At 44.3% G+C, this 23,073-nt stretch overlaps 1 protein-coding gene across 1 annotated transcript in view; it reads right to left on the bottom strand.

The window, feature by feature from the left end:
* The window catches only part of LOC115262556 (GATA zinc finger domain-containing protein 8-like), a 134,351-nt gene extending 126,475 nt beyond the window's left edge, over window positions 1-7,876 (bottom strand). Inside the window, exon 1 of the mRNA XM_062855181.1 lies at window positions 6,290-7,876. The gene's annotated coding sequence lies outside the window, so the exon portion shown is untranslated. The remainder of the gene's footprint in view (window positions 1-6,289) is intronic.
* Window positions 7,877-23,073: the final 15,197 nt, after the last annotated feature.

Raw genomic sequence — 23,073 nt, 5'->3', positions numbered from 1 at the left:
GGAATTCCTTCAGAAATTTCTCCATGGATTCCTTCCATTCAGGGATTCCTCAAGGTATTCATTTAGGGATTCCTCCTGGAGTTCTTCCATGAATAGTTCCCCTAGATTTCCTATAAAGATTTGTCCAGGAATTTCTCCTTAGGTTCCTCCAGAAATTGTTTCAGGGATTCCTCCAGGTTTCTTTCCAAGAATTCCCCCAGGGATTCTTCCAAGTAATTCTCTAGAAATTTCTCTAAGGATGCCTCCAGGAATTCCTCAAGAGGTTTTCTAAGAATTACCCCAAGAATTATTTCAGCAAGTCCTCCAGGAATTGATCCAGGAACTCCCATAGGCATTCCTTTAGAAATTACTACCGCAATTCCTCCAGGAATTCATCCAAAAATTCCTCTGGGAATTCCTCTAGAAATTTCTCTTGGAATTTCTTCAGAAACTTCTCTTGGAATTTCTTCAGAAATTTCTCTTGGACTTTTTTCAGAAATTCCTGTAGTTATTGCTTCCAGAATTTCTCTCGAGATTTCTCTAGGGATTCGTTCAGGGATAGTTCCCAGGAATTTCCCCAAAAACTCCTTTACAAATTTATCCAGGAATTCTTCTTGGGATTCCGCAAGGAATTTGTCCAGAATTTTCCAGGCATTCCTCCTGAGGTTCCTCCAGAAATTGCCTCAGGGATTCCTCCAGGGATTTTCCCAAGATTTTTTTCCAGGTGTTTCCCAAGAATTTCTCTAGAAATTTCTCTAAGGATTCCTCTAGGAGGTTTCTTCAGAAACTTCTCCTGGTAGTTTCCCCATGGACTCATCCCGGGATTTCTCTAGGAATTAATCTAGAGATTGCTGCGGGAGTTCTTCTAGAGGTCCCTCCCAGAATTCTTCCAAATCCTCCACCAGGAATTCATCTAGGAAATTATCCAGAGACTGCTCCAGGCATTAATCCAGGAATTTCTTCAGGGATTCTTCAAGGAAATTCTCCACGGTTTCCTCCAGGGATTTCTTAAGGAATTCCTCCAGGAATTGATACAGGCATGTCTCCAGGAATTTATCCAGGGGTTTCTCCAGGCATTCCTCCAGAAGTACCTCCAGAGATTTCTATAGGGATACCTCCAGGCATTCCTCCAGGATTCCTTCAGAAATTACTACCGCAATTTCTTCAAGAATTTATCAAGAAATTCCCCCAAGACTTCCTCCCGGAGTTAATCCAAAAATTCCCATTATTCTTCCTGGGATTCCTGCATGAATTCCTCCTGAGACTTCTCTAGGAATTCCTTAAAATATTTTTTCAGGAATCCTCCAGGACATTCTCAAGGGATTCTTTTCAAAATTTCCCCAGAAAATCTTTCCGGAATTTATTCAAGAATTATTCCAGGTATTCCTCCTGGCAATCTTCCAGGATTTCATCCTGGCATTTTTCCAGGGACTCCTCCAGGAGTTTACCACGAATTTCACTAGAAATTACCCCAGGTATTTCTGAATGAATCCAGGAATTCCTCCAGGAATTTCTTCGGAAATTCGTACAGCAATTCCTTCAGCAATTCTTCCTGGAATTCCTCCAGAAATCCTTCCAGGGTTTCCTCCAAGAATTAATCCAGGAGTTTCTTCTCCACGGTTTCCTCTATATATTCCTCCAAAAATCCCACCGATGATTCCTCCAGTAATTCTTCCAGAAATTCCTTCTGAAATTGCTCCTGGAATTCCTCCAGAAATTCCTCTGGAAATTTCTCCTGGAACTCCACCAGAAATTCCTCTCAGAACTCCTCTAGGAATATCTCTAGGAATTTCTCTAAGAATTTCTCTAGGCATTTCTTCAGAAATTTCTCCATGGATTCCTTCCAGAATTCTTCTAAAGATTCTTCCAGGAATTTATTGAAGGATTCCTCAAAGAATTGATTAAGGGATTCCTCCTGGAATTCTTCCATGAATAGTTCTATGGAATTTCCCCAACATTTCCTATAGAGATTTGTCCAGGAATTCCTCCAGGGTTCTTTCCAAGAATTTCTCTAAGACTATTTCCAGGATTTCCTTAAAAGGTTTCTTCAGAAATACCCCAGGAATTCCTTCAGAAAGTCCTCCAGGAATTCATATAGGAATTCCTTCAGAAATTACTACCGCAATTTCTCCAGGAATTTCTCCATGGGCTCCATAAAAAAATCCCCCAGAAATTCCTCCCGGAGTTTTTACAGGAATTATTCCAAGAATTCCTCCAGGGGTTCCTGCATGAATTTCTCCTGAGATTCCTCTAGGAATTCTTTCAAGGATTTCTTCAGGAATCCTCGAGGAAATCCTCCAATGATTCCTTCAGAAATTCCCCCAGAAATTTCTCTGCGAATTTATCCAGGAATTATCCCAGGTATTCCTCCAGGATTTCATCCAGGCATTTCTCCATGAACTCCTCCAGGAATTTCACCAAGATTTACACCAGGTATTTCTTTAGAAATTTCTACAGGAACTTCTCCAGAAATTGATCCAGGAATCCCTCCAGGAATTTCTTTGAAAATTCCTACAGCAATCCTCCAGGATTGCTGCAGATATTCTTTCAGGAGATTCTTCAGGATATTCTATAGGATTTTTCCATGGGATTCCTCCGGAAATTCTTGCAGGTTTCCTCCAGGAATTAATCCACGAATTTGAACTCCAAGAATTCCTCTAGAAATCCGTCCAGGAGTTATTTCACGGTTTCCTCCAGAAATTCCACCAGGAATTCCTCCAGGAATATACCAGAAATTCCTTTAGGGATTCCTCTAAGGATTCTTTCGTGAGATTCCTCCAGTAACTCCTCCAAGAATTTCTTCAAGAATTCCACCTGGAATTCCTCCGGGAATTCATCCGGAAATTCCTCTGGGAGTTCTTCTAAAAATTTATCTTGGAATTTCATCAGAAATTTCTCTAATACTTCAGGCATTACTCCAGGAACTTCTCCAGGGATGCCTCCTCCAGAAATTTCTCCATTAACTTCTCCAGGAATTCCGCCAGGAATTTGTCCAGAAAATTCTCCAGGATTTCCTCCAGAAATACATCTAGGAATTGCTGAGAAAATTTGCTATGATTTCACAAAAAAAAAAATTTTTTCAGAGTAGGTGGTGTCTGTGGAAAATGTTTGTTTTGCACTGGAGTTTTCCGGAAAATTAGGCGATCCTGATTTTATTCAATTTAGTTTTTGTTCATATATAAACGATCTCTACCTATGAAAAAATTTCATCAACCTTCAGAACCTTCGTACCTATTTGTACAATAATAAAAAAAAATATCCCCCAATACTCCAGGCATTGAACCAGGAACTTTTCCAGGGATTCCGCATAGAATTTGTCCAGAAGGTTCTGCAGGATTTCCTCCAGAAATGCATCTTGGAATTCCTCCTGTGATTTCTCGAAGAATTCCTCCGGGGATTCCTCCAGGAATGCGTCCAAAAATTTCTCCAATGATTCATCTAAAAAATTTTCTTGTGATTTCTACTGGGATTTCTGATGCGGAGTCTTCAGATTTTTTTTCCTGAAATTCATCGCATGATTGCTCTTCAGATTCCTCCAGGTATACTTTCAGAAATTTCTCTAGGGATTCCTGCAGGTATTGCTCCGAGAATTCCGAAATTTCTCTCGGGATTTTTTCAGAAAATTATTCTGCGGTTAGTAAAAAATGTCAATAATCCGTTCATAATCTTTTTCAGGGATTCACCCCAGGGTTGTTTTTAGGATTATTTGTAGATTTTTTGAATAGTTTGAAGGATTTCTAGACGAATTCCTCCAGCGATTAGTATTGAAATTCTTTTAGATAATGTTAGAGGGACATAGATGCCAAGAAATGTTCCAAGAAGTCATCCAGGAATTCTTTCACAATTATCTCCGAGAAATCTTTAACCCTCTAATACCCAATCCCGCCTTTAGACGGGGTATAGTTTGAGCATTTTTGTAATTTTTGTTTCGTGGAAAATCTTTTATTTTTATATTTTTGGCTGATATTTAGGACTGTTCTGTACATCTCAAAATGGTTTTTTGTGTATTTCAAAGCGTATTTACATTTTTTAAAAATCATTGAAAAATTGATGTTTTAGTTACCTTTCAGAAGTCATTGTTTATTTTGTATTGAATCGCTACAATAAACATATTTTGAATTTTTCCCAAATCATCATATCCTTGTTTAATAGTTTAAGGGAATCGAATACACTCTAAAATTATTTTCCATTTACACGGAAAACAAAATTTTCTGAGAAAAAAATTTAGAATAATAATATTTTAACAATAATCATAAAATCTCAAAATGTTTCTATCTCAAAAAATCTGCTCCCCAAATTGGCTTCCAGGAAGAATATAAAAGTGTGGGGATGTTCAAAAATAAAAATTAGAAAAATCAAAAGCTGAAATTCACGAAATTGAGAATTAAAAAGAATCATCTTCCAAAACATGTTTAAATCGATTTTAGATGATAAAAAATGATATTTAGATCAAAATAAAAAATTTGGGTATTAGAGGGTTAAGAAGTCCAATCATAAATACCTTCAAGATTACCCATTGCAGCACCAGCATTTGAATATATTAAAACTTCCTCAATGACCATTATAATTTGTGCATTGTTTGATAAACGCACAAATACCCCTGGCCCACGAAACAAAAGAAATTAATAGTATTGACCTGCTAGAAATTACCTCCAGCATGGTTTTAATGAATACACTCGCGTTTACGCTTCAACTACATGGATCATTTCTTATTATGTGACATCTATTCTCACTAGGAATTCAAAAACTTTTGCTGGAATTCCATTGCAAATTCAACCAGATTTTTTTCCCACATGATACTTGAATTTCACAAAGAAGCACTTAACCATATTTTGCAGTAATGCTGCTAGAAAATTCAAAGTTTCTTAAAGATACCCATCAAAGAATTTCTGGAAATTATCATTTAGATTTAATTTCTCAGCGCTTTTAAAAAGAAGATGTACGAAGCATTGCTATTTATATAATTCTGGTTATATAATATTTCCAAACAAAACTAACTAATAACATAGACCATTTTGAACATGATCTTGTAAAGAGTAACAAGTTGAGAATAGTCTCCAATAACTGTCAATTTAAACACATATCATGCCAAATAAATGTCTATTATAGATCTATGTTTGTCACCACGACAGTGGTTTTCAGATTTTTTTTCTAAATTCCTTATATAAAGTCATGAAATATTTCTGGGGGGAGCCTGGCCACCCCTCTAGCTACGCCAATGATATTCATACGTTTAAAACTCTGGATTCCGTTGAGATAACTGCAATCTTTTTTCGTTAAAATTAAGCTATTGTCAGGGGCAGTTTGTTGGTAGGTCAAATAAAGTGAAATTTCGGTCAAATAAAAGTGGTTTTACCTTATTCTTAGTGCAACGAAGATACGTCTATAACTTTGAATTCAATCAAGTTCGGCATTGTATTCAGACAGACCATTCCAGACTAGATTGAATTAATCTCACCGGAATCCAGAGTTATAGACGTTATAGCACTAAAAATAGGGTAAAATCACATTTATTTGACCAAAACTTCAAAAAATAATCACGGGCAGTGAACGAACACACTACCATCAAATTGCCCATGAAAATAGCTTAATTTTAATGAAAAAAGATTGGCAATATTCCAGCGGCCTCCAGAGATATTCAATTTTACGACATTTCCTTAGAAAAAAAACCACAGTGGCAGTGGTGTCGTTTTTACGATATCCAAAAAGAATTTCTGGGGAATCCCTGGAAAAATTGCTAGTCGATCACAATAAAGAATGAACACTTAACAGAAACTTATTTTAACGCTACTGATGGGGTTCTGACGATCTCCCAAAAGAATTTTCAACAAAACTTTGAAATTCTTAAAGAAAAAAATCGGTTTTGCTCAAATTTTGATCGTAGCTTCTGGGAGTCCAAAATAACTGATTCAGGAGTTAAAACTTGGGCCATCGTGATGCATAAATAAGAGGAATATTAAATATTGACTGTAGATTGATTTTACATTTGATTCCATGGGACCGAACCATTGATTAAGGTTGAAGGGTTCGTCATTGACATAGCCGTCATCATTGAAAATTGGAAAGCAGTTTTCTCCTTCAAAACTGAAATTTCTGCAGTGAAAATGTGTTCACTGTACTCCAATCTTCAGCCGCAATATAGTGAATACATTTTCCTGTGGAAATTTCTGTTTTGAACGAGAAAACTGCTTTCGAATTTTCAATGATGAAGATTATTTCAATTACGAATCCTTCAACCTTAACCGAATACAGTACGTGTAAAATAAGTAAAAGAACTAACTGACTCTTTATAAACGACACCATGACTCACCTTATCAAGTTCCGTTTGACTAGACTGATCAATGTGACTACTTCCAATTATCGATTAGTGCTAAATGAGTTTTAAATCGCACGATTAAAGCTCGTTCAGTGTTGTCACTTTGGCTATTGCACATATTTCAGATCAATGTCCAGAGGGTCTACCAGTTTTTCCATCATCGGTATGCCAGCAAATAAAAAAAAAGTCCACCGTCTCCAATTACAACGTTGTAACCGACATTGTGCAAACTTTCAGTTTCCCCGTGTACAAATTCTCAGCGCATTGTGCGATGCTGGACAAAATTGATCACTACACGAACCGTTTTAGTTACGCGCGCGAAATGTGCCAATTCTTTACTCACTGTGGCTGCATACAAAACCCGCCATCCAAAACGAACAACACCATCTCACAGTAGTTTCAGCACGTCGCCGCTTTGATTATTATTATTATTGGTCACAACGTGGAGTCGAGAGATCTTTGAACTCCACGTACGAGCCACCAACCGTGCGCGGGTTTCGCGTTTTAAAAGTATCAAATTTCACCATTTCTCACTCACTCACTCGCTGAATAGGATCGGGTGTTGTTATGTGCTCGCTCGCTGTTTGGCCTCTGCTCCTCTTCACATTGTTGCTCATCGATGCACTACTTTGCTACTGTAGATACACTTTTCGCGCTCGTTTCGGTTCCAAAACCAACGGCACCGCTTGCTACTTTTCCGGAGCAGCTATTTTTAATTCATATTTCACTTCCAATCGGCGCGAAATACTCTCTTCATTGACTCACTCACTCGCTTGCCTAGCATTTCGAAAGCGCACCATGCGTCTCCTCCACAATTTTGGTTGCAGCAACTGACGCGACACACATTGTAGCACAATTAATAATCCATCATCACCCGGTGCCAGGTGTTTGCTCTTCTCCTCATCCCGAACTGGCTGGCAACACTCTTCTGGGGTAGGACACTCAATTAAAAATAAATTTCCCACGACGAAACTGCACACACGACAGAAACGTTGTAAGTATTTCAGAACGCGCAGAGGAGATTCCTCCACGGAGGTGTTCAACCTTTCCAAATTCAAAAACAACACACACTGACTGACCGCCTCTGAGGAGAATCGCGCGGATAAACGAACCCAACACATGGAATCGACGGGTGAAGCCGAACGGAAAACACGTCCACTCTCGACGAAGGTTGCTACGAATCTGGCTGACTGGCTGGCACTGCCGCGTTTGAGAGCGAGAACGTGCTTCTTCCCCCCCTGCCCTGCTGGTCGTCGATCGTGCCGTGTTCCGCTTCAGTCGGAAAGTCGATGCGAAGGATATAGAATTACAAAACTGCACGATTATTGCGCTCCTCTGCTGTACCACCGCACCGGAGCGAAGTTTTGTTGGGTCTCCGGCGGCGCGGGATCTTCTTGGCTGTTGTTCTGGTGCTGCTTGCATGCGCGATTGGGATGGGATATGGTTGGGAATGGGTGGTGGTAATTTGATGATCACCAGTGTATATACCAGGCAGGTATCATTCTCCTCACAGGAAAACGGAGAAGTGTGAAGGCGCATAATGTTTTGATTCGGACTCGGGGTGCGTGACCAGCTGAGGAACAAAATCAGCGATTCCAGTTGATGGGAGGAACATTAGTGAAATTGTGAGATAAATTGAAATTTACTGCTCAATCATAACATACGATTAACGTAGTAAAATATCGAAATTCATCAAATTCTGGTGAGAATCCTCTCAGGAATCTGGTGAGAATCCTCTCAGGATTCTGGCGAGAATCCTCTCAGGATTCTGGTGAGAATCCTCTCAGGATTCTGACGAGAATCCTCTCAGGATTCTGGTGAGAATCCTCTCAGGATTCTGGTGAGAATCCTCTCAGGATTCTGGCGAGAATCCTCTCAGGAATCTGGTGAGAATCCTCTCAGGATTCTGGTGAGAATCCTCTCAGGATTCTGGCGAGAATCCTCTCAGGATTCTGGCGAGAATCCTCTCAGGATTCTGGCGAGAATCCTCTCAGGATTCTGGCGAGAATCCTCTCAGGATTCTGGCGAGAATCCTCTCAGGATTCTGGCGAGAATCCTCTCAGGATTCTGGCGAGAATCCTCTCAGGATTCTGGCAAGAATCCTCTTAGGATTCTGGCGAGAATCCTCTCAGGATTCTGGCGAGAATCCTCTCAGGATTCTGGCGAGAATCCTCTCAGGATTCTGGCGAGAATCCTCTCAGGATTCTGGCGAGAATCCTCTCAGGATTCTGGCGAGAATCCTCTCAGGATTCTGGCGAGAATCCTCTCAGGATTCTGGCGAGAATCCTCTCAGGATTCTGGCGAGAATCCTCTCAGGATTCTGGCGAGAATCCTCTCAGGATTCTGGCGAGAATCCTCTCAGGATTCTGGCGAGAATCCTCTCAGGATTCTGGCGAGAATCCTCTCAGGATTCTGGCGAGAATCCTCTCAGGATTCTGGTGAGAATCCTCTCAGGATTCTGGTGAGAATCCTCTCAGGATTCTGGTGAGAATCCTCTCAGGATTCTGGTGAGAATCCTCTCAGGATTCTAGTGAGAATCCTCTCAGGATTCTGGTGAGAATCATCTCAGGATTCTGGTGAGAATCCTCTCAGGATTCTGGTGAGAATCCTCTCAGGATTTTGGTGGGAATCCTCTCAGGATTCTGGTGAGAATCCTCTCAGGTTTCAGGAGAGAGTCCTCTCAAGATTCTGGTGAGAATCCTCTCAGGATTCTGGTGAAAATCCTCTCAGGATTCTGGTGAGAATCCTCTCAGGATTCCGGTGAGAATCCTCTCAGGATTCTGGTGAGAATCCTCTCAGGATTCTGGTGAGAATCCTCTCAGGATTCTGGTGAGAATCCTCTCAGGATTCTGGTGAGAATCCTCTCAGGATTCTGGTGAGAATCCTCTCAGGATTCTGGTGAGAATCCTCTCAGGATTCTGGTGAAAATCCTCTCAGGATTCTGGTGAGAATCCTCTCAGGATTCTGGTGGGAATCCTCTCAGGATTCTGGTGAGAATCCTCTCAGGATTCTGGTGAGAATCCTCTCAGGATTCTGGTGAGAATCCTCTCAGGATTCTGGTGAGAATCCCATCAGGAATCTGGTGAGAATCCTATCAGGATTCTGGTGAGAATCCTCTCAGGATTCTGGCGAGAATCCTCTCAGGATTCTGGCGAGAATCCTCTCAGGATTCTGGCGAGAATCCTCTCAGGATTCTGGCGAGAATCCTCTCAGGATTCTGGCGAGAATCCTCTCAGGATTCTGGTGAGAATCCTCTCAGGGTTCTGGTGAGAATCCTCTGAGGGTTCTGGTGAGAATCCTCTCAGGATTCTGGTGAGAATCCTCTCAGGATTCTGGCGAGAATCCTCTCAGGAATCTGGTGAGAATCCTCTCAGGATTCTGGCGAGAATCCTCTCAGGATTCTGGCGAGAATCCTCTCAGGATTCTGGCGAGAATCCTCTCAGGATTCTGGTGAGAATCCTCTCAGGATTCTGGCGAGAATCCTCTCAGGATTCTGTTGAGAATCCTCTCAGGATTCTGTTGAGAATCCTCTCATGGTTCTGGTGAGAATCCTCTCAGAATTCTGGCGAGAATCCTCTCAGGATTCTGGCGAGAATCCTCTCAGGAATCTGGTGAGAATCCTCTCAGGATTCTGGCGAGAATCCTCTCAGGATTCTGGCGAGAATCCTCTCAGGATTCTGGTGAGAATCCTCTCAGGATTCTGGCGAGAATCCTCTCAGGATTCTGGCGAGAATCCTCTCAGGATTCTGGCGAGAATCCTCTCAGGATTCTGGCGAGAATCCTCTCAGGATTCTGGCGAGAATCCTCTCAGGATTCTGGCGAGAATCCTCTCAGGATTCTAGCGAGAATCCTCTCAGGATTCTGGTGAGAGTACTCTCAAGATTCTGGTGAGAATCCTCTCAGGATTCTGGTGAGAATCCTCTCAGGATTCTGGTGAAAATCCTCTCAAGATTCTGGTGAGAATCCTCTCAGGATTCTGGTGAGAATCCTCGCAGGATTCTGGTGAGAATCCTCTCAGGATTCTGGTGAGAATCCTCTCAGGATTCTGGTGAGAATCCTCTCAGGATTCTGGTGAGACTCCTCTCAGGATTCTGGCGAGAATCCTCTCAGGAATCTGGCGAGAATACTTTCAGGATTCTGGCGAGAATCCTCTCAGGATTCTGGCGAGAATCCTCTCAGGATTCTGGCGAGAATCCTCTCAGGATTCTGGCGAGAAACCACTCAGGAATCTGAAGAGAATCCTCTCAGGATTCTGGCGAGAATCCTCTCAGGATTCTGGTGAGAATCCTCTCAGGATTCTGGCGAAAATCCTCTCAGGTTTCTGGTGAGAATCCTCTCAGGGTTCTGGTGAGAATCCTCTCAGGATTCTGGTGAGAATCCTCTCAGGATTCTGGCGAGAATCCTCTCAGGAATCTTGTGAGAATCCTCTCAGGATTCTGGTGGGAATCCTCTCAGGATTCTGGCGAGAATCCTCTCAGGATTCTGGTGAGAATCCTCTCAGGGTTCTGGTGAGAATCCTCTCAGGGTTCTGGTGAGAATCCTCTCACGGTTCTGGTGAGAATCCTCTCAGGATTCTGGTGAGAATCCTCTCAGGATTCTGGCGAGAATCCTCTCAGGAATCTGGTGAGAATCCTCTCAGGATTCTGGCGAGAATCCTCTCAGGATTCTGGCGAGAATCCTCTCAGGATTCTGGCGAGAATCCTCTCAGGATTCTGGCGAGAATCCTCTCGGGATTCTGGCGAGAATCCTCTCAGGATTCTGGCGAGAATCCTCTCAGGATTCTGGCGAGAATCCTCTCAGGATTCTGGTGAGAATCCTCTCAGGATTCTGGTGAGAATCCTCTCAGGATTCTGGTGAGAATCCTCTCAGGATTTTGGTGGGAATCCTCTCAGGATTCTGGTGAGAATCCTCTCAGGATTCAGGTGAGCGTCCACTCAAGATTCTGGTGAGAATCCTCTCAGGATTCTGGTGAGAATCCTCTCAGGATTCTGGTGAGAATCCTCTCAGGATTCTAGTGAGAATCCTCAGGATTCTGGTGAGAATCCTCTCAGGATTCTGGTGAGAATCCTCTCAGGATTCTGGTGAGAATCCTCTCAGGATTCTGGTGAGAATCCTCTCAGGATTCTGGTGAGAATCCTCTCAGGATTCTGGCGAGAATCCTCTCAGGATTCTGGCGAGAATCCTCTCAGGATTCTGGCGAGAATCCTCTCAGGATTCTGGCGAGAATCCTCTCAGGATTCTGGCGAGAATCCTCTCAGGATGCTAGCGAGAATCCTCTCAGGATTCTGGCGAGAATCCTCTCAGGATTCTGGCGAGAATCCTCTCAGGATCTGGCGAGAATCCTCTCAGGATTCTGGCGAGAATCCTCTCAGGATTCTGGCGAGAATCCTCTCAGGATTCTGGCGAGAATCCTCTCAGGATTCTGGCGAGAATCCTCTCAGGATTCTGGCGAGAATCCTCTTAGGATTCTGGCGAGAATCCTCTCAGGATTCTGGCGAGAATCCTCTCAGAATTCTGGCGAGAATCCTCTCAGGATTCTGGCGAGAATCCTCTCAGGATTCTGGCGAGAATCCTCTCAGGATTCTGGCGAGAATCCTCTCAGGATTCTGGCGAGAATCCTCTCAGGATTCTGGCGAGAATCCTTACAGGATTCTGGCGAGAATCCTCTCAGGATTCTGGCGAGAATCCTCTCAGGATTCTGGCGAGAATCCTCTCAGGATTCTGGCGAGAATCCTCTCAGGATTCTGGCGAGAATCCTGTCAGGATTCTGGCGAGAATCCTCTCAGGATTCTGGCGAGAATCCTCTCAGGATTCTGGCGGGAATCCTCTCAGGATTCTGGCGAGAATCCTCTCAGGATTCTGGCGAGAATCCTCTCAGGATTCTGGCAAGAATATTCTCAGGATTCTGGCGAGAATCCTCGCAGGATTCTGGCGAGAATCCTCTCAGGATTCTGGCAAAAATCCTCTCAGGATTCTGGCGAGAATCCTCTCAGGATTCTGGCGAGAATCCTCTCAGGATTCTGGCGAGAATCCTCTCAGGATTCTGGCGAGAATCCTCTCAGGATTCTGGCGAGAGTCCTCTCAGGATTCTGGCGAGAATCCTCTCAGGATTCTGGCGAGAATCCTCTCAGGATTCTGGTGAGAATCCTCTCAAGATTCTGGTGAGAATCCTCTCAGGATTCTGGTGAGAATCCTCTCAGGATTCTGGTGAGAATCCTCTCAGGATTCTGGTGAGAATCCTCTCAGGATTCTGGTGAGAATCCTCTCAGGATTCTGGTGAGAATCCTCTCAGGATTCTGGTGAAAATCCACTCAGGATTCTGGTGAGAGTCCTCTCAGGATTCTGGCGAGAATCCTCTCAGGATTCTGGCGAGAATCCTCTCAGGATTCTGGTGAGATTCCTCTCAGGATTCTGGTGAGAATCCTCTCAGGATTCTGGTGAGAATCCTCTCAGGATTCTGGTGAGAATCCTCTCAGGATTCTGGTGAGAATCCTCTCAGGATTCTGGTGAGAATCCTCTCAGGATTCTGGTGAGAATCCTCTCAGGATTCTGGTGAGAATCCTCTCAGGATTCTGGTGAAAATCCACTCAGGATTCTGGTGAGAATCCTCTCAGGATTACGGCGGAAATATTTCCAGGATTCTGGCGAAAATCCTTTCAAAATTCTGGTGAAAATCCACCCAGGGTTCTGGTGATAATTCTCACAGGTTTCTGATGAGTATTTTTTCAAAATTCTGATGAGATTCCTTCGAGAATTCTGGTGGAAATCTTGTGGTGAGAATCCTTCAAGGATTCTTTTAAAAATCCTTCCAGAATTCTGGTAAGAATCCTTTCTGGAATCTGGTGAGAATCCTTACAGGATTCTGGTGAGAATCCTTACAGGATTCTGGTGAGAATCCTTACAGGATTCTGGTGAGAATCCTTACAGGATTCTGGTGAGAATCCTTACAGGATTCTGGTGAGAATCCTTACAGGATTCTGGTGAGAATCCTTACAGGATTCTGGTGAGAATCCTTACAGGATTCTGGTGAGAATCCTTACAGGATTCTGGTGAGAATCCTTACAGGATTCTGGTGAGAATCCTTACAGGATTCTGGTGAGAATCCTTACAGAATTCTGGTGAGAATCCTTACAGGATTCTGGTGAGAATCCTTACAGGATTCTGGTGAGAATCCTTACAGGATTCTGGTGAGAATCCTTACAGGATTCTGGTGAGAATCCTTACAGGATTCTGGTGAGAATCCTTACAGGATTCTGGTGAGAATCCTTACAGGATTCTGGTGAGAATCCTTACAGGATTCTGGTGAGAATCCTTACAGGATTCTGGTGAGAATCCTTACAGGATTCTGGTGAGAATCCTTACAGGATTCTGGTGAGAATCCTTACAGGATTCTGGTGAGAATCCTTACAGGATTCTGGTGAGAATCCTTACAGGATTCTGGTGAAAATCCTTACAGGATTCTGGTGAGAATCCTTACAGGATTCTGGTGAGAATCCTTACAGGATTCTGGTGAGAATCCTTACAGGATTCTGGTGAGAATCCTTACAGGATTCTGGTGAGAATCCTTACAGGATTCTGGTGAGAATCCTTACAGGATTCTGGTGAGAATCCTTACAGGATTCTGGTGAGAATCCTTACAGGATTCTGGTGAGAATCCTTACAGGATTCTGGTGAGAATCCTTACAGGATTCTGGTGAGAATCCTTACAGGATTCTGGTGAGAATCCTTACAGGATTCTGGTGAGAATCCTTACAGGATTCTGGTGAGAATCCTTACAGGATTCTGGTGAGAATCCTTACAGGATTCTGGTGAGAATCCTTACAGGATTCTGGTGAGAATCCTTACAGGATTCTGGTGAGAATCCTTACAGGATTCTGGTGAGAATCCTTACAGGATTCTGGTGAGAATCCTTACAGGATTCTGGTGAGAATCCTTACAGGATTCTGGTGAGAATCCTTACAGGATTCTGGTGAGAATCCTTACAGGATTCTGGTGAGAATCCTTACAGGATTCTGGTGAGAATCCTTACAGGATTCTGGTGAGAATCCTTACAGGATTCTGGTGAGAATCCTTACAGGATTCTGGTGAGAATCCTTACAGGATTCTGGTGAGAATCCTTACAGGATTCTGGTGAGAATCCTTACAGGATTCTGGTGAGAATCCTTACAGGATTCTGGTGAGAATCCTTGCAGGATTCTGGTGAGAATCCTTACAGGATTCTGGTGAGAATCCTTACAGGATTCTGGTGAGAATCCTTACAGGATTCTGGTGAGAATCCTTACAGGATTCTGGTGAGAATCCTTACAGGATTCTGGTGAGAATCCTTACAGGATTCTGGTGAGAATCCTTACAGGATTCTGGTGAGAATCCTTACAGGATTCTGGTGAGAATCCTTACAGGATTCTGGTGAGAATCCTTACAGGATTCTGGTGAGAATCCTTACAGGATTCTGGTGAGAATCCTTACAGGATTCTGGTGAGAATCCTTACAGGATTCTGGTGAGAATCCTTACAGGATTCTGGTGAGAATCCTTACAGGATTCTGGTGAGAATCCTTACAGGATTCTGGTGAGAATCCTTACAGGATTCTGGTGAGAATCCTTACAGGATTCTGGTGAGAATCCTTACAGGATTCTGGTGAGAATCCTTACAGGATTCTGGTGAGAATCCTTACAGGATTCTGGTGAGAATACTTACAGGATTCTGGTGAGAATCCTTACAGGATTCTATTGAGAATCTTTACAGGATTCTGGTGAGAATCCTTACAGGATTCTGGTGAGAATCCTTACAGGATTCTGGTGAGAATCCTTACAGGATTCTGGTGAGAATCCTTACAGGATTCTATTGAGAATCCTTACAGGATTCTGGTGAGAATCCTTACAGGATTCTGGTGAGAATCCTTACAGGATTCTGGTGAGAATCCTTACAGGATTCTGGTGAGAATCCTTACAGGATTCTGGTGAGAATCCTTACAGGATTCTGGTGAGAATCCTTACAGGATTCTGGTGAGAATCCTTACAGGATTCTGGTGAGAATCCTTACAGGATTCTGGTGAGAATCCTTACAGGATTCTGGTGAGAATCCTTACAGGATTCTGGTGAGAATCCTTACAGGATTCTGGTGAGAATCCTTACAGGATTCTGGTGAGAATCCTTACAGGATTCTGGTGAGAATCCTTACAGGATTCTGGTGAGAATCCTTACAGGATTCTGGTGAGAATCCTTACAGGATTCTGGTGAGAATCCTTACAGGATACTGGTGAGAATCCTTACAGGATTCTGGTGAGAATCCTTACAGGATTCTGGTGAGAATCCTTACAGGATTCTGGTGAGAATCCTTACAGGATTCTGGTGAGAATCCTTACAGGATTCTGGTGAGAATCCTTACAGGATTCTGGTGAGAATCCTTACAGGATTCTGGTGAGAATCCTTACAGGATTCTGGTGAGAATCCTTACAGGATTCTGGTGAGAATCCTTACAGGATTCTGGTGAGAATCCTTACAGGATTCTGGTGAGAATCCTTACAGGATTCTGGTGAAAATCCTTACAGGATTCTGGTGAGAATCCTTACAGGATTCTGGTGAGAATCCTTACAGGATTCTGGTTAGAATCCTTACAGGATTCTGGTGAGAATCCTTACAGGATTCTGGTGAGATTCCTTACAGGATTCTGGTGAGAATCCTTACAGGATTCTGGTGAGAATCCTTACAGGATTCTGGTGAGAATCCTTACAGGATTCTGGTGAGAATCCTTACAGGATTCTGGTGAGAATCCTTACAGGATTCTTGTGAGAATCCTTACAGGATTCTGGTGAGAATCCTTGCAGGATTCTGGTGAGAATCCTTACAGGATTCTGGTGAGAATCCTTACAGGATTCTGGTGAGAATCCTTACAGGATTCTGGTGAGAATCCTTACAGGATTCTGGTGAGAATCCTTACAGGATTCTGGTGAGAATCCTTACAGGATTCTGGTGAGAATCCTTACAGGATTCTGGTGAGAATCCTTACAGGATTCTGGTGAGAATCCTTACAGGATTCTGGTGAGAATCCTTACAGGATTCTGGTGAGAATCCTTACAGGATTCTGGTGAGAATCCTTACAGGATTCTGGTGAGAATCCTTACAGGATTCTGGTGAGAATCCTTACAGGATTCTGGTGAGAATCCTTCCAGGATTCTGGTGAGAATCCTTACAGGATTCTGGTGAGAATCCTTACAGGATTCTGGTGAGAATCCTTACAGGATTCTGGTGAGAATCTTTACAGGATTCTGGTGAGAATCCTTACAGGATTCTGGTGAGAATCCTTACAGGATTCTGGTGAGAATCCTTACAGGATTCTGGTGAGAATCCTTACAGGATTCTGGTGAGAATCCTTACAGGATTCTGGTGAGAATCCTTACAGGATTCTGGTGAGAATCCTTACAGGATTCTGGTGAGAATCCTTACAGGATTCTGGTGAGAATCCTTACAGGATTCTGGTGAGAATCCTTACAGGATTCTGGTGAGAATCCTCTCTGGATTCTAGTGAGAATCCTTCCAGGATTCTGGTGAGAATCCTTCCAGGATTCTGGTGAGAATCCTGCCAGGATTCTGGTGAGAATCCTTCCAGAATTCTGGTGAGAATCCTTCCAGGATTCTGGTGAGAATTGTTCCAGGACTCTGGTGAGAATCCTTCCAGGATTCTGGTGAGAATCCTTCCAGGATTCTGTTGAGAATCCTTCCAGGATTCTGTTGAGAATCCTTCCAGGATTCTGTTGAGAATCCTTCCAGGATTCTGTTGAGAATCCTTCCAGGATTCTGTTGAGAATCCTTCCAGGATTCTGGTGAGAATCCTTCCAGGATTCTGGTGAGAATCCTTCCAGGATTCTGGTGAGAATCCTTCCAGGATTCTGGTGAGAATCCTTCCAGGATTCTGGTGAGAATCCTTCCAGGATTCTGGTGAGAATCCTTCCAGGATTCTGGTGAGAATCCTTCCAGGATTCTGGTGAGAATCCTTCCAGGATTCTGGTGAGAATCCTTCCAGGATTCTGGTGAGAATCCTTCCAGGATTCTGGTGAGAATCCTTCCAGGATTCTGGTGAGAATCCTTCCAGGATTCTGGTGAGAATCCTTCCAGGATTCTGGTGAGAATCCTTCCAGGATTCTGGTGAGAATCCTTCCAGGATTCTGGTGAGAATCCTTCCAGGATTCTGGTGAGAATCCTTCCAGGATTCTGGTGAGAATCCTTCCAGGATTCTGGTGAGAATCCTTCCAGGATTCTGGTGAGAATCCTTCCAGGATTCTGGTGAGAATCCTTACAGGATTCTGGTGAGAATCCTTCCAGGATTCTGGTGAGAATCCTTCCAGGATTCTGGTGAGAATCCTTCCAGGATTCTGGTGAGAATCCTTACAGGATTCTGGTGAGAATCCTTCCAGGATTCTGGTGAGAATCCTTCCAGGATTCTGGTGAGAATACTTCCAGGATTCTGGTGAGAATCCTTCCAGGATTCTGGTGAGAATCCTTCCAGGATTCTGGTGAGAATCCTTCCAGGATTCTGGTGAGAATCCTTCCAGGATTATGGTGAGAATCCTTCCAGGATTATGGTGAGAATCCTTTCAGGATTCTGGTGAGAATCCTCTCAGGATTCTGGTGAGAATCCTCTCAGGATTCTGGTGAGAATCCTCTCAGGATTCTGGTGAGAATCCTCTCAGGATTCTGGTGAGAATCCTCTCAGGATTCTGGTGAGAATCCTTCCAGGATTCTGGTGCGAATCCTTCCCCTTCCAGGATTCTGGTGAGAATCCTTCCAGGATTCTGGTGATAATCCTTCCAGGATTCTGGTGAGAATCCTTCCAGGATTCTGGTGAGAATCCTTCCAGGATTCTGGTGAGAATCCTTCCAGGATTCTGGTGAGAATCCTTCCAGGATTCTGGTGAGAATCCTTCCAGGATTCTGGTGAGAATCCTTCCAGGATTCTGGTGAGAATCCTTCCAGGATTCTGGTGAGAATCCTTCCAGGATTCTGGTGAGAATCCTTCCAGGATTCTGGTGAGAATCCTTCCAGGATTCTGGTGAGAATCCTTCCAGGATTCTGGTGAGAATCCTTCCAGGATTCTGGTGAGAATCCTTCCAGGATTCTGGTGAGAATCCTTCCAGGATTCTGGTGAGAATCCTTCCAGGATTCTGGTGAGAATCCTTCCAGGATTCTGGTGAGAATCCTTCCAGGATTCTGGTGAGAATCCTTCCAGGATTCTGGTGAGAATCCTTCCAGGATTCTGGTGAGAATCCTTCCAGGATTCTGGTGAGAATCCTCTCAGGATTCTGGTGACAATCCTCTCAGGATTCTGGTGACAATCCTCTCAGGATTCTGGTGACAATCCTTCCCCTTCCAGGATTCTGGTGAGAATCCTTCCAGGATTCTGGTGAGAATCCTTCCAGGATTCTGGTGAGAATCCTTCCAGGATTCTGGTGAGAATCCTTCCAGGATTCTGGTGAGAATCCTTCCAGGATTCTGGTGAGAATCCTTCCAGGATTCTGGTGAGAATCCTTCCAGGATTCTGGTGAGAATCCTTCCAGGATTCTGGTGAGAATCCTTCCAGGATTCTGGTGAGAATCCTTCCAGGATTCTGGTGAGAATCCTTCCAGGATTCTGGTGAGAATCCTTCCAAGATTCTGGTGAGAATCCTTCCAGGATTCTGGTGAGAATCCTTCCAGGATTCTGGTGAGAATCCTTCCAGGATTCTGGTGAGAATCCTTCCAGGATTCTGGTGAGAATCCTTCCAGGATTCTGGTGAGAATCCTTCTAGGATTCTGGTGAGAATCCTTCCAGGATTCTGGTGAGAATCCTTCCAGGAATCTGGTGAGAATCCTTCCAGGATTCTGGTGAGAATCCTTCCAGGATTCTGGTGAGAATCCTCTCAGGATTCTGGTGACAATCCTCTCAGGATTCTGGTGACAATCCTCTCAGGATTCTGGTGACAATCCTCTCAGGATTCTGGTGACAATCCTCTCAGGATTCTGGTGACAATCCTCTCAGGATTCTGGTGACAATCCTCTCAGGATTCTGGTGACAATCCTCTCAGGATTCTGGTGACAATCCTCTCAGGATTCTGGTGACAATCCTCTCAGGATTCTGGTGACAATCCTCTCAGGATTCTGGCGAGAATCCTCTCAGGATTCTGGCGAGAATCCTCTCAGGATTCTGGCGAGAATCCTTTCAGGATTCTGGCGAGAGTCCTCTCAGGATTCTGGTGAGAATCCTTTCAGGATTCTGGTGAGAATCCTCTCAGGATTCTGGTGAGCATCCTCTCAGGATTCTGGTGAGCATCCTCTCAGGATTCTGGTGAGAATCCTTCCCCTTCCAGGAATCTGGTGAGAATCCTTCCAGGATTCTGGTGAGAATCCTTCCAGGATTCTGGTGAGAATCCTTCCAGGATTCTGGTGAGAATCCTTCCAGGATTCTGGTGAGAATCCTTCCAGGATTCTGGTGAGAATCCTTCCAGGATTCTGGTGAGAATCCTTCCAGGATTCTGGTGAGAATCCTTTCAGGATTCTGGTAAGAATCCTCTCAGGATTCTGGTGAGAATCCTCTCAGGATTCTGGTGAGAATCCTCTCAGGATTCTGGTGAGAATCCTTCCAGGATTCTGGTGCGAATCCTTCCCCTTCCAGGATTCTGGTGAGAATCCTTCCAGGATTCTGGTGATAATCCTTCCAGGATTCTGGTGAGAATCCTTCCAGGATTCTGGTGAGAATCCTTCCAGGATTCTGGTGAGAATCCTTCCAGGATTCTGGTGAGAATCCTTCCAGGATTCTGGTGAGAATCCTTCCAGGATTCTGGTGAGAATCCTTCCAGGATTCTGGTGAGAATCCTTCCAGGATTCTGGTGAGAATCCTTCCAGGATTCTGGTGAGAATCCTCTCAGGATTCTGGTAAGAATCCTCTCAGGATTCTGGTGAGAATCCTCTCAGGATTCTGGTGAGAATCCTCTCAGGATTCTGGTGAGAATCCTCTCAGGATTCTGGTGAGAATCCTTCCAGGATTCTGGTGCGAATCCTTCCCCTTCCAGGATTCTGGTGATAATCCTTCCAGGATTCTGGTGAGAATCCTTCCAGGATTCTGGTGACAATCCTCTCAGGATTCTGGTGACAATCCTTCCAGGATTCTGGTGAGAATCCTTCCAGGATTCTGGTGAGAATCCTTCCAGGATTCTGGTGAGAATCCTTCCAGGATTCTGGTGAGAATCCTTCCAGGATTCTGGTGAGAATCCTTCCAGGATTCTGGTGAGAATCCTTCCAGGATTCTGGTGAGAATCCTTCCAGGATTCTGGTGAGAATCCTTCCAGGATTCTGGTGAGAATCCTTCCAGGATTCTGGTGAGAATCCTTCCAGGATTCTGGTGAGAATCCTTCCAAGATTCTGGTGAGAATCCTTCCAGGATTCTGGTGAGATTCCTTCCAGGATTCTGGTGAGAATCCTTCTAGGATTCTGGTGAGAATCCTTCCAGGATTCTGGTGAGAATCCTTCCAGGATTCTGGTGAGAATCCTTCCAGGATTCTGGTGAGAATCCTTCCAGGATTCTGGTGAGAATCCTTCCAGGATTCTGGTGAGAATCCTTCCAGGATTCTGGTGAGAATCCTTCCAGGATTCTGGTGAGAATCCTCTCAGGATTCTGGTGACAATCCTCTCAGGATTCTGGTGACAATCCTCTCAGGATTCTGGTGACAATCCTCTCAGGATTCTGGTGACAATCCTCTCAGGGTTCTGGTGACAATCCTCTCAGGATTCTGGTGACAATCCTCTCAGGATTCTGGTGACAATCCTCTCAGGATTCTGGTGACAATCCTCTCAGGATTCTGGTGACAATCCTCTCAGGATTCTGGTGACAATCCTCTCAGGATTCTGGCCAGAATCCTCTCAGGATTCTGGTGACAATCCTCTCAGGATTCTGGTGACAATCCTCTCAGGATTCTGGCGAGAATCCTCTCAGGATTCTGGCGAGAATCCTCCGAGGATTCTGGCGAGAGTCCTCTCAGGATTCTGGCGAGAATCCTCTGAGGAATCTGGTGAGAATCCTTCCAGGATTCTGGTGAGAATCCTTCCAGGATTCTGGAGAGAATCCTTCCAGGATTCTGGTGAGAATCCTTCCAGGATTCTGGTGAGAATCCTTCCAGGATTCTGGTGAGAATCCTTCCAGGATTCTGGTGAGAATCCTTCCAGGATTCTGGTGAGAATCCTTCCAGGATTCTGGTGAGAATCCTTCCAGGATTCTGGTGAGAATCCTTCCAGGATTCTGGTGAGAATCCTTCCAGGATTCTGGTGAGAATCCTTCCAGGATTCTGGTGAGAATCCTTCCAGGATTCTGGTGAGAATCCTTCCAGGATTCTGGTGAGAATCCTTCCAGGATTCTGGTGAGAATCCTTCCAGGATTCTGGTGAGAATCCTTCCAGGATTCTGGTGAGAATCCTTCCAGGATTCTGGTGAGAATCCTTCCAGGATTCTGGTGAGAATCCTTCCAAGATTCTGGTGAGAATCCTTACAGGATTCTGGTGAGAATCCTTACAGGATTCTGGTGAGAATCCTTCCAGGATTCTGGTGAGAATCCTTCCAGGATTCTGGTGAGAATCCTTCCAGGATTCTGGTGAGAATCCTTCCAGGATTCTGGTGAGAATCCTTCCAGGATTCTGGTGACAATCCTTCCAGGATTCTGGTGAGAATCCTCTCAGGATTCTGGTGACAATCCGCTCAGGGTTCTGGTGACAATCCTCTCAGGATTCTGGTGACAATCCTCTCAGGATTCTGGTGACAATCCTCTCAGGATTCTGGTGACAATCCTCTCAGGATTCTGGTGACAATCTTCTCAGGATTCTGGCGAGAATCCTCTCAGGATTCTGGCGAGAATCCTCTCAGGATTCTGGCGAGAATCCTCTCAGGATTATGGCGAGAATCCTCTGAGGATTCTGGCGAGAGTCCTCTCAGGATTCTGGCGAGAATACTTTGAGGATTCTGGTGAGAATCCTTACAGGATTCTGGTGAAAATCCTTCCAGGATTCTGGTGAGAATCCTTCCAGAATTCTGGTGAGAATCCTTTCAGGATTCTGGTGAGAATCCTCTCAGGATTCTGGTGAGCATCCTCTCAGGATTCTGGTGAGAATCCTTCCCCTTCCAGGATTCTGGTGAGAATCCTTCCAGGATTCTGGTGAGAATCCTTCCAGGATTCTGGTGAGAATCCTTCCAGGATTCTGGTGAGAATCCTTCCAGGATTCTGGTGAGAATCCTTCCAGGATTCTGGTGAGAATCCTCTCAGGATTCTGGTGAGAATCCTTCCAGGATTCTGGTGAGAATCCTTCCAGGATTCTGGTGAGAATCCTTCCAGGATTCTGGTGAGAATCCTTCCAGGATTCTGGTGAGAATCCTTCCAGGATTCTGGTGAGAATCCTTCCAGGATTCTGGTGAGAATCCTTCCAGGATTCTGGTGAGAATCCTTCCAGGATTCTGGTGAGAATCCTTCCAGGATTCTGGTGAGAATCCTTCCAGGATTCTGGTGAGAATCCTTCCAGGATTCTGGTGAGAATCCTTTCAGGATTCTGGTGAGAATCCTCTCAGGATTCTGGTGAGCATCCTCTCAGGATTCTGGTGAGAATCCTTCCCCTTCCAGGATTCTGGTGATAATCCTCCCAGGATTCTGGTGAGAATCCTTCCAGGATTCTGGTGAGAATCCTTCCAGGATTCTGGTGAGATTCCTTCCAGGATTCTGGTGAGAATCCTTCCAGGATTCTGGTGAGAATCCTTCCAGGATTCTGGTGA

Source organism: Aedes albopictus, chromosome 3 (assembly GCF_035046485.1).
Source record: "Aedes albopictus strain Foshan chromosome 3, AalbF5, whole genome shotgun sequence".
Lineage (NCBI taxonomy): Eukaryota > Metazoa > Arthropoda > Insecta > Diptera > Culicidae > Aedes > Aedes albopictus.
The sequence above is the reverse complement of the archived record's forward strand: the minus strand, read 5'-3'. Positions and strand labels throughout refer to the sequence as shown.